Raw genomic sequence first — 10,665 nt, 5'->3', positions numbered from 1 at the left:
CGTGAGCGCAAGCTGCTTAGGCGGAGCGGGTCGATCTAAGCTAAAGGGAGGCAGCCCTGTCGTGGCATTCGGGAAGGCAACGTCCTGGCAGTAGAACCACGTCGACTGCCAGTTCCTAACCGACTCCATCAGCTGAAGGGCAGGATAGCTAATCCTACTCTTCTTCTGGAAACCTAAGCCTACGCAGAGCTGGAGAAGGTGTGTCTTATCATCCGACTGGTGAAGTCGTTTGATAGTTTGGGATCTAGCAGAGAAAATATGTTTGAACAGCCCCCAATGGGGAGGACAGCCGATGAAGCACTCGCACAAGACTATGAAAGCAGAGAGATGAGCTATAGCATTCGGGGGAAAGTGGTGAAGCTGCGCCCCGAAGTGGTTCATAATGCCTTTGAAGGAAGGATGTGGGGGCAGAGAGAAACCTCGATATACGTGGCTGAGCAGCAGGACGCGCTCCCCCTCCCGGGGCGCCGGCTCGATCTCATGCTCCGCCGGCAGCCTCCATGACTTGTGCACGATCATCCCGTGCTCCATCAGCTGCAGCAGATCCCCCTCCATCACCGTGGAGGGGAGGAAGTCCCCCTGGATCCACCCCGCCGGCAACGCTCGCTGCCGCCGCTGAGCAGGAGCCGCCGCCTTCCCCTTCTTCTTCTTCGCCTTCAGCTTGTTGGTCTGTCCCTTGGTCATGGTGGAAGCTGCGGTTCCGCGAAGGAGAAGGAAAAGGAGGAAGCTTGGGTGCGCAGGGGAAGGCGAGAGGAGCGGAGCAAGCAAAGGCAAGAGATCCGGCGAGCGTAACGAGAAAACCCTCGCCGCTGGGGTTTAAGTAAGGTTCCGACTGTGTCACTGGCAGGTGGCCCCGAAACCTTATCCCCCGAGCAACCGCGGCGATATCAGTGGAGAAGATGAAGGCGCGAGAATCGAGGCATCAGGCGATACTCGAGCGCGATGGCGTCATCCCCGCTGAGCGTGCAGTAACCGAAATTTGAGGATCCCGGAAAATCCGCCGCTGTCAGTTGACTGGTCGCGTTAAGAGATACCCTGGAAGCACTCGGTTTCCGACAGTTTATTCCACAAAGAATTCCACTCGGATCGTTGGTCAGAAAAGATAAAATGGATCGAGGCAAGCAACGCCAAATTCACATCCGTTCCAGTCGGATCCAAACTTCAAGCATCGCTTCGTTGTTCGAACCCCAATCTATTCGGGGACTAATGATGGGGTCATAGTCCTAGGGTAGGGTCATAGGCCTGCCTTGTAGGTCCAACCCAAGGACTACCCCTCATAACGGATAAGACCCTTAGTCAGTTCCGACTGAACTAAGGAGTTCCCTCCATCCAGTCGGTAACAGATCCTCGACCGTCCAGTCGGAGATTAGCATTCGGAGTTTATCAAACTAACCGACTGGATTCCACTCTGTGCATCGTAACCCCCTGGAGGGAAACGGTCATACGTTTCCATATGCCTTTATTAGCATTTAAGACGTAAGTTACCTGTAACGTAAGCATTTATTCGCACTACTCCACCCCTGTGCACCGAACCGTTGTGGAGGGCAGCGCACTCTATATAAGCAACCTTCCCCCACTGGTGCGGGGGTTAGCAATTCACTGTATTCGATATTCCACTCGACAACAAGGTCCCTGAGCACTGATACGTAGGGCTATTACCTCCACCGCAGAGGGGCCTGAACTCATACAACCTCGCCGTAGCTAAGGCTCTGCCCATCCCTTTTGTACCCTACACAACTACTGTCATGCTTATACCCACGCCAGCGATGATCATTGTTTCGAAGATAAAAGAGAGAGAGATTGCCATCTAGGTACTGACTATGGACCCGTAGGTTTGTGGTGAACTACTCACACATCATCGTGAGGGTAGAAAGGTTGATGAAGAGGCCCTCTGTGATCGACCCCCCTCCGACAGGGTCCTGAATGAAGCTCAATATGGTCTCCCGTTGGAATAGAGACTTGCCATGGCGTAAAAAGTGTTTCAGGACTCCCTCTGGCGTTTTTAGGGTAGTTGAGAATTTATAAGTCAAAGAACAGTGTCGGGAGGGCCACGAGGGATGCACAAGCCATCAGAGCGCAGCCCTTCCATACCTCACCCTGTTGGCTTGTGTACCCCTCGTGTGGCCCAACCTTCTTCCTATGATCATTGGTCTTCTTTTGGTCTAGAAAAAATAAACAAAAAGTTTCACGGCAATTGGACTTCGTTTGGTATGCAAAACCTGCAAAGTAAAAAATACGTAGAAAACAACGACTAGCACTCGACACTTGGTCAATAGGTTAGTGTTTAAAAATAATATAAATTGATAACTAAATACCCAAAAGTATTCTAAAATGATAATATATCAGCATGGAAAGATCACAAAATTTAGATACGCTGGAGACATATCAATGAGCATCCAGATAACTTCACAAATGTTTGTGAGAACTTCAAGGCCATAGTAGTTAATGCCTTCACATGATAATAAATGAAAGTATTGACATATGAGTTGATTATGTAGTTCTACTCTAGTACACATTTGTATCTAGACGAGAGAATTATGTGGATGTTTGAGGGAGTTAGATACCAGTCTCCTATTGCTAAGCGGACTCAGATGATATGTGCTCCAAAGGATGATTGAGGTGTGTTTACCAAGTCCAAACAGGATCACAACACCATGGGCACCATGTACACTGCTATTCGAGTTGATTATGTGAAGTCTCACAAGCTTGGATCAATTTACTATCTATTACCTAGACTTGCCACCATTAACACTATCGTGCGATATATCTTGAGGCCCAAGTCTGGTGATAAGAAGATGATTCATGGCTACTCCATCAATTTGGTGCAACTCGTGGATACCTTCACCATATTAAAAGTGATGGACTTGATTTCCGAGCTCATGAAGAGGACTGCAGCGGATCAGAAACGCTCTTGTGGATTTGCTCCACACATTCAGACACTTACTAACTCGAAAGTTGGTAAGAAGATTTATTTGCTTGATCGTCAACACTTGCCACTCCAACCAGAGCTAGGGGACTTCACAGTTACATTGATCCCTTCTCACCCACCTCTCCTACAACACGTGCACAGGCTGAGACGGCTACTGCTCCTAGCTCTCTCATTGGTCCTTTTCTCAAGACAAGATCAGACTAGATGACGTATCTCCTGCAAGGAAATTAGAGGATCGAGCAAGGCATAGTTAACCACGTGAAGAACCAAGCGAGCCTTGAGAGGGTATTTGAGACTAATCTCCATGCTCTTTATGTCAAAGTGACAATGATCCAGACTACGCTGGAAAAGCTATAGATGGACATAGAAGGAGTCAGAATTGACCTGATGACGACAGTCCTATTCTCCCTACCACCAATCAATTCACGATTATTGTGAAAGCACAACTTCTCCCTAGGTGGTTTTGGTAATTAATAACAACATATATTTTATTGGACTAATGAATCTATCAAGTATATTTTAGGAAAAGTTCAATGGATGGATTGGCTAGGATTGTGAGGAGAATCCTTACATGCAAGGAATATCAATTGGCAAAAGCTTCAAGACTCTATATTTTATCTTTATGTGAGAAATCACATTTGAGTCCATAGGAATGCCAATACTATTAAAAGGGGATGAGGTATCTATGATGATCTGGTTTCTCAAAGTGCTTAGAGATAAGCCACCAAAAGTCTCAACATTTCTCCCACAAAATATTTTTTCCGAAACCCTAAGTTCAAATTTGATGCCGCCAACATTTGCACATCGGCCACACCTAGTGTCTTGAGACAAAACCTAGCAAATCGATGTATCCAAGATTCACTTCAGTACAACCGAAAAGCAGTGACCACCTTTCAGGTATCCATTTGCTAAAAATCAGATTTCCAAGTTTTACAAATTCGTGTCACTGAAGTGAGGAACTTCCCAGGCCAACCAAGTCGGACTCATCGAGATGTTATATATCGTTCTCACCGAGAACCCAAAAGTTAGGAAATTTTGCACAAGTTGGTGCAATCAAGTTTTTTTTACTTGGGTTCCACAACGTTGAGCTATAATGTGGTAATGGTTGGATTTTTGGAGATGTCTATGTATACTCCCTCCACCCCTCTCATTTGCAGAGAGAGCTCTCACAACAAGCAAACACTTCCACCATTCATTTTCTGGGAGAGAACCACCTACTAATGTGTTGAGATCAAGATATTCCACTCCAACTACATGAATCTTGATTCATAGCCTCCCCAAGTTGCTTTCCACCCAATCAATATCTTCTACCAAGCCAAATTCTGTGAGAGAGTGATTGAGTGTTGAGGAGACTATCTTTTGAAGCACTAGAGCAAGGAGTTCATCATCCATACCACATCTATTACCTTTTGGGGAGCGGTGTATCCTAGATTGGTTAGGTGTCGCTTGGGAGCCTCCAAATCGTGTGGAGTTGAACCAAGAAGTTTGTAAGGGCAAGGAGATCACCTACTTCATGAAGATCTACCCCGAGTGAGGCTAGTCCTTCGGGATAGAAGCCATGGTGGAATAGACATGGTTGCTTCTCTGTGGATCCTTCATGGGTGGAGCCCTTCATGGACTCGTGCAACCGTTACCCTCCATGGATTGAAGTCTCCATCAATGTGGAGGTACGATAGCACCATCGTTCGGAACCACACCAAAAATCATCGTGTCTTCATTGCGTTTGATCTTCTTATCCCTACATTATACTTACATGTGCATGTCTTTACTTTCTGCTACTATACTCGTAGACTTGCATGTGTAGGGTGTGCTAGACTTGGTATAATTGTTAAACCTTGTCAACCAATAAAATTGGGAAAAGGTTAAACTTTTATTTGGTCAAGTAGTCTAATCACCCCCTCTAGGCATATTTTGGATCCTACAAGTGGTATCAGAGCTTTGGTCTCCATTGCATTGGTTTCTGATGTCAACTGTTCTTCCCCTTTGCAACAGCACCAGAAGAATGCTACTAGCACTCTCCGACAATCGAAACTAGAAGAATGTTGTTGACGGCCCACCAACGCGTGGGATCGTAGCAGTTTTCGAGGGTAGACTATTTGACCCAAACTTGTTGGTTAGCCAGACAGGAGGTGAGAGAATACTCTCGAGTATTAGCAGCTGAATGCGTCAGATTCAACCACACCTGCAAGGTTAGTATCTGCAAGCAAAGTAGTATGATAACAACGGTGTCAGAAACGATCTGTTGACACGGCAGACTATTTCTAACGATTGTATCAATGGCGTCAAGTTGCCTCGTTGACGGAAATTGTCAGTTCCCGTCAACGACCAGCGGTCAAGATTGTAGGATGTAGCAGCAGTGTAACGAGTAATAGCAGTGGCAAGGAACGGCAGTAGTGACAGCAGTAGCAAGTAGCAACAGTAGAAAGCGATAGTAGTAGCAACAGTAGCAGCAGAGCAAGACAAGTAACATCAGTAACAACAGTAGTAACAGCAGCAGAGCAAGACAACTAACAGCAGCAGTAGCAACAGTAGTAACAGCAGCAGTAGCAACAGTAGTAACAGCAGCAGTAGGACAAACTCGTAGGCAATGGGTCGGTGATTTGTTTGGATGATATTCATCATGCAACAGTTATAACACGGAGAGATATGTGGCTAGCTCCCGTTCGTCAATGTGATGTAGGCATGCATTCCGTGTGTCGTCATACGTGCTTAGGGAAAAGAACTTGCATGACATCTATTGTCCATCCCTCCCGTAGCAGCGGGGTCCAAAAGGAAACTATGGGATATTAAGGTTCTACTTTTAATAAAGAACCGGACCAACGCATTAGCACTTGGTGAACACATGAACTCCTCAAACTATGGTCATCACCGGGAGTGGTTCCGGTTATTGTCACTCCGGGGTTGCCGGATCATAACACACAGTAGATAATTACAACTTGCAAGATCAGATCTAAAACACACATATATTGGTGACAACATAATAATTTCAGATATGAAATCATGGCACTCGGGCCCTAGTGACAAGCATTAAGCATGGCAAAGTAGTAGCAACATCAATCTCAGAACATAGTGGATACTAGGGATCAATCCCCATCAAAACTAACTCGATTACATGATAGATCTCATCCTACTCATCACCGCCCAGCGAGCCTACGAATAGATTACTCACGAACGACGAAGGGCTTCATGGAATTGGAGAGGGAAGAAGGTTGATGATGACGATGGCGACGATTTCCCCTCTCTGGAGCCCAAGACGGACTCCAGATCTGCCCTCCAGATGAAGAACAGGTGGTGGAGGCGCCTCCGTATCGCAAACGCGATGAAAACTTCTCTTTTTATTTTTTCTCGGATGAAAGGGAACTTATAGACCTGAAGTTGGGGGCGGCAGAGCCGTGTGGGCCCCACAAGCCTGCCCACCGCCACCAGGGGGTGGTGGCGGAGCCAGGGCTTGTGGCCCACTGGCCCACCCCCTCAGGTGGAACTTGGCGCATATATTTTTCATATTTTCCAAAAATGCTCGCCGTAAGTTTTCAGGACGTTTGGAAAACTTTGATTTCTGCACAAAAATAACACAAAGGCAATTCTGCTGAAAACAACGTCAGTCCAGATTAGTTCCATTCAAATCATGCAAATTAGAGTCCAAAACAAGGGCAAAAGAGTTTGGAAAAGTAGATACGATGGAGACGTATCAACTCCCCCAAGCTTAACACCTTGCTTGTCCTCAAGCAACTCAGTTGACAAACTAAGAGAGAAAGAAAAACTTAGACAAACTCTGTTTGATCCTGTTGTTGCAACTATGTCTAACTCATAACCAGAATTTAAGCAAGATCACAAGTTAACCTCATAAGCAAGTGACACAAAGGTCTCACGGTAAACTAATATCAATGGCATAATCAGCTAACGAGCAAATACTAATGAGTTTCAAATACCAACACTTCAATCAAAACAAGCATGAAGCAATATGAATAGGTGGTATCTCGCTAGCTCTTTCTGAGACCGCAAAAAATAAATGCAGAGCACTTTGAAAGATCAAGGGTTGACTAAACATTGTAATTCATAGCAACGAAGATCCAGTCGTAGTTATACTCAATATGAATCAAAAGCAAAGCATAAAAATGACAGAGGTGCTCTCTAATTGGTGCTTATATAAGAGGAGGATGACTCGACAGGAAAATAAATAGACATGCCCTTCGCAGAGGGAAGCATTGATTTGTAGAGGTGCCAGAGCTCAAGCTTTGAAAACAGAGATAATAATTTTGGGTGGCGTGCTTTCATTGTCAATGCAATGACCAAGAGTTCTCAATATCTTCCATGCTACTCAAACAGAAAAGTAAAGTTTTAACTCCCCCACCACCAATCAATCACACTCCACGGCTAGCCGAATCCTCGGGTACCGTCCATACTAACATCAATCCGGGGGGAGTCTTGTTTTACAGTTATGTTTTCGATTTAAGCGTGGAACTGGGCATTCGAATTACCGGCCCCTTTCTCGTGAATGACAGTGAATAAACACATGTCGAGGATAACACTCCTAGCATGGAAGATACCAACAGCCCCCTGTCACCACATGAGCGGTTCGGGCATGCAAAACAGATTATTTCTTGAAGGTTTAGAGAATGGCACATGCAAATTTACTTGGAACGGCAGGTAGATACCGCAAATAGGTAGGTATGGTGGACTCTCATGGAAAAACTTTTGGGTTTATGGAAGTGGGTGCACAAGCAGTATTCCACTTAGTACAAGTGAAGGCTAGGAAAAGACTCGGAAGCGACCAACTAGAGAGCGACAACAGTCATCAAGATGCAATGAGTTTGACTAACATTGAATGCAAGCATGAACAGGATATAAATCACCATGAACACGAACATCATAAAGGCTAGTTGATTTTGTTTCAACTACATGCATGAACATGCGCCAAGTCAAGCCACTTGAAACATTCAAAGGAGAATACCATCCTATCATACTACATCATAGTCATTTGAAAATCTATGTTGGCATACAAGACAAACCATTATAAGCTCTCAACTAAATAAGCATGGCATCAGAAACTATGATCTCTAAGTTGTCATTGCAAACATGGTTCTCTCACAAGAAAGCTGAATCTGGGTCGACAAGCTAGTCATATTTACAAAAACAAAATAGATAGAGTTCATACCAGCTTTTTAGTCTCAGTCACTTCATCATATATCATCATTATTGCCTTTCATTTGCACGATGTGAACGATAATAAGCGCATTGGACTAAGCTGAATCTGCAGGCAAACACAAAGCAGAAGACAAAGTAATATGGCTCTTTGAAAGCTAAACAGGTAAGCATGCAAGAACCAATAAACATTGTAACCAATATCTTCTACCTTGACACAAAGAAAAAGAAAACTATTTACACGGGAAAGCTCCCAACAAGCAAAAGAAGAAAGAAAAATCTTTTTGGGTTTTCTCAAAAGGACACAAAGCAAGAAAACAAGAAAATGAAAATAAACTAGCATGGATAATACAGTGGCAAAGTGTAAACACCGGCTAACAAAGTGAAAGCATAAGCATGAATGTAAAGTCGGTGAGAACACGTACTCCCCCAAGCTTAGGCTTTTGGCCTAGCTTGGTCTACTCCCATGGAGGGTCCTGGCGAAACCCAAAATCATAATGGGTGTTATACGGGAGTGCTGCAGCCACTGCCTGAATAGCTGCCTCATGAAGTCGAGCAGCAGTCGCCTCCCTCTCATACTCCTCTGCCTCTCCTATGGTTATGTAGTGTCTTCGTTTTACATGAAAGTCAAAGAAAGCAGGAGCAGGAAGGGTAATATGGAAAACACGCTGCCGGTTAAATATCAAGCGGTATAGGAGGGATCCATGATCTCTCTCAAGGAACTGGTAGCGTGTTAGAGCGACACGATCAAGGTAGGATGTAGGGAGAGAAGGGTCTTCTGGACGGATGGATACTCCAAGAAAATTTGCTAAGCATGTAGCATAAACTCCACCCAAGAAATCCCCCTCACTAGCATTTTTATTCAGCCTCCTTGCTATTACAGCTCCCATATTGAAGCTCCTATCACCTGTTACTACGCTCTTAAGGATACTAAGGTCAGAAGCGCATAGGTGACAATGTGCACCCTTGCCGTTAATGCACCTACCTATGAAGAGGGCAAGGTAATGCAAGGCAGGGAAATGGATGCTACCTATGGTGGCTTGCGTGATATCTCTGGTTTCTCCAACAGTTATACTGGAGACAAAGTCTCTGACCGAAGACTTAGAAGGATCATTTATACTACCCCCATCGTGTATCTTGCAAATCCTATTGAAATCCTCCAGATCCACGGTATAGGATTTATCGTATAGATCAAACAGTATGGATGAGTCACGACCAACTGATAATTTAAATCTACACACGAAAGAGGCAGTGAGCATAGCATACTGTTCACATTTATCTGAGAGGAATTCTTCTAACCAGGCATTGCGGACAAGTGTATCAAACTCATCCTTGAAACCTGCTTCGATCATGAACTCATCATAACGCCATTCACATGGTTGTACCGGTTAGTCCCTTAGTTGAAAAGGTTCGGGCTCCCGAAAAGAAAGACGAGGACCCTTCTTACTTGAGGAACCACCATTAAACTTGCTCCAGAACATAACTTACTTTTGCTGAAATTTTTGAAGTTCAAGAGAAAAGTGAATGAAGACCCACCACACCTTGTAGCAACTACTCCTACTAGTGCCTAGAGATCGTATCACGTGCTAAAACTACTTGGGACCAGCTAAAATCAACATTTCCAGCTCAAGAACAGGGACACCAAGGTAGCAAGAATACGCGAAGGATAAAGCACTAGAGCAAAAACTAATAGGACCAATGGAGGAGTCACTTACCAAGGAGTAATTTCCCCAAAACGGTTCGGAGAATGGTGCTTTGAGCAAGGAGATCGAAAATCACAGCCAAATGAGCAAGAACACGGGTTTGAGCTGCGAAACAATTTTTTCTGGAGGTGGAAGAAGAGGCTGGGAGCTGGAATGAGTGGAGGGGGTCCCTGTGGGCCCCACAAGCTTGCACTCCGCCACCAGGGGGGTAGGTGGCGGTGGCAGGGCTTGTGGCCCACTGGTCTGGCCCCGAGGCTAGTTCTCAGGCCGAGTAATTTTCAAAAATTCCAGAAAAAAATCATACTAAATTTTCAGAACCATCGGAGAACTTTTATTTTCGAGGTATTTTTCTCCGGGACGCTAAAATAGAAAACAGGAACAACTAAACTAATTCTATCATTTTTCTTCTAAGCAACAGAAAATGAAAGCTTTAAAACAGAGGTATGTGACTCTTTGATTCATCCGTTTCATGGTCATCGGAAGAAATCCGTCAATGGGGTTGATCAAGTCCTCATGACAAAACCTTCTCGAATCGCAAGAGAGAAAGGAGAATTTTCTAATAGCCACTAAGTCACCTCAATGGGGATATGTATGTCCCCAACAAGCAAATCATACTTCATCTTGACACGAGGAATAGGGCATTCAAAACTCCCAATGAGAATCGATGAAGTCTTTTCGATAGCATTGATGCAATGTACTTGATATCGTTTCTTCGCAAAGTGCACTGTGTGCTCATTACCGTTGACATGGAAAGTGACATTGCCTTTGTTGCAATCTATAACAGCCCCTGCGGTGTTTAGAAAGGGTCTTCCAAGGATAACAGCCATGGCATCGTCCTCGGGAATATCCAAGATAGCAAAGACTGTTAAGATAGTGATGTTAGCAACCACA

This window comes from Hordeum vulgare, chromosome 3H (assembly GCF_904849725.1).
Source record: "Hordeum vulgare subsp. vulgare chromosome 3H, MorexV3_pseudomolecules_assembly, whole genome shotgun sequence".
NCBI classification, from domain to species: Eukaryota; Viridiplantae; Streptophyta; class Magnoliopsida; order Poales; family Poaceae; genus Hordeum; species Hordeum vulgare.
This window is presented reverse-complemented; position numbering follows the sequence as displayed.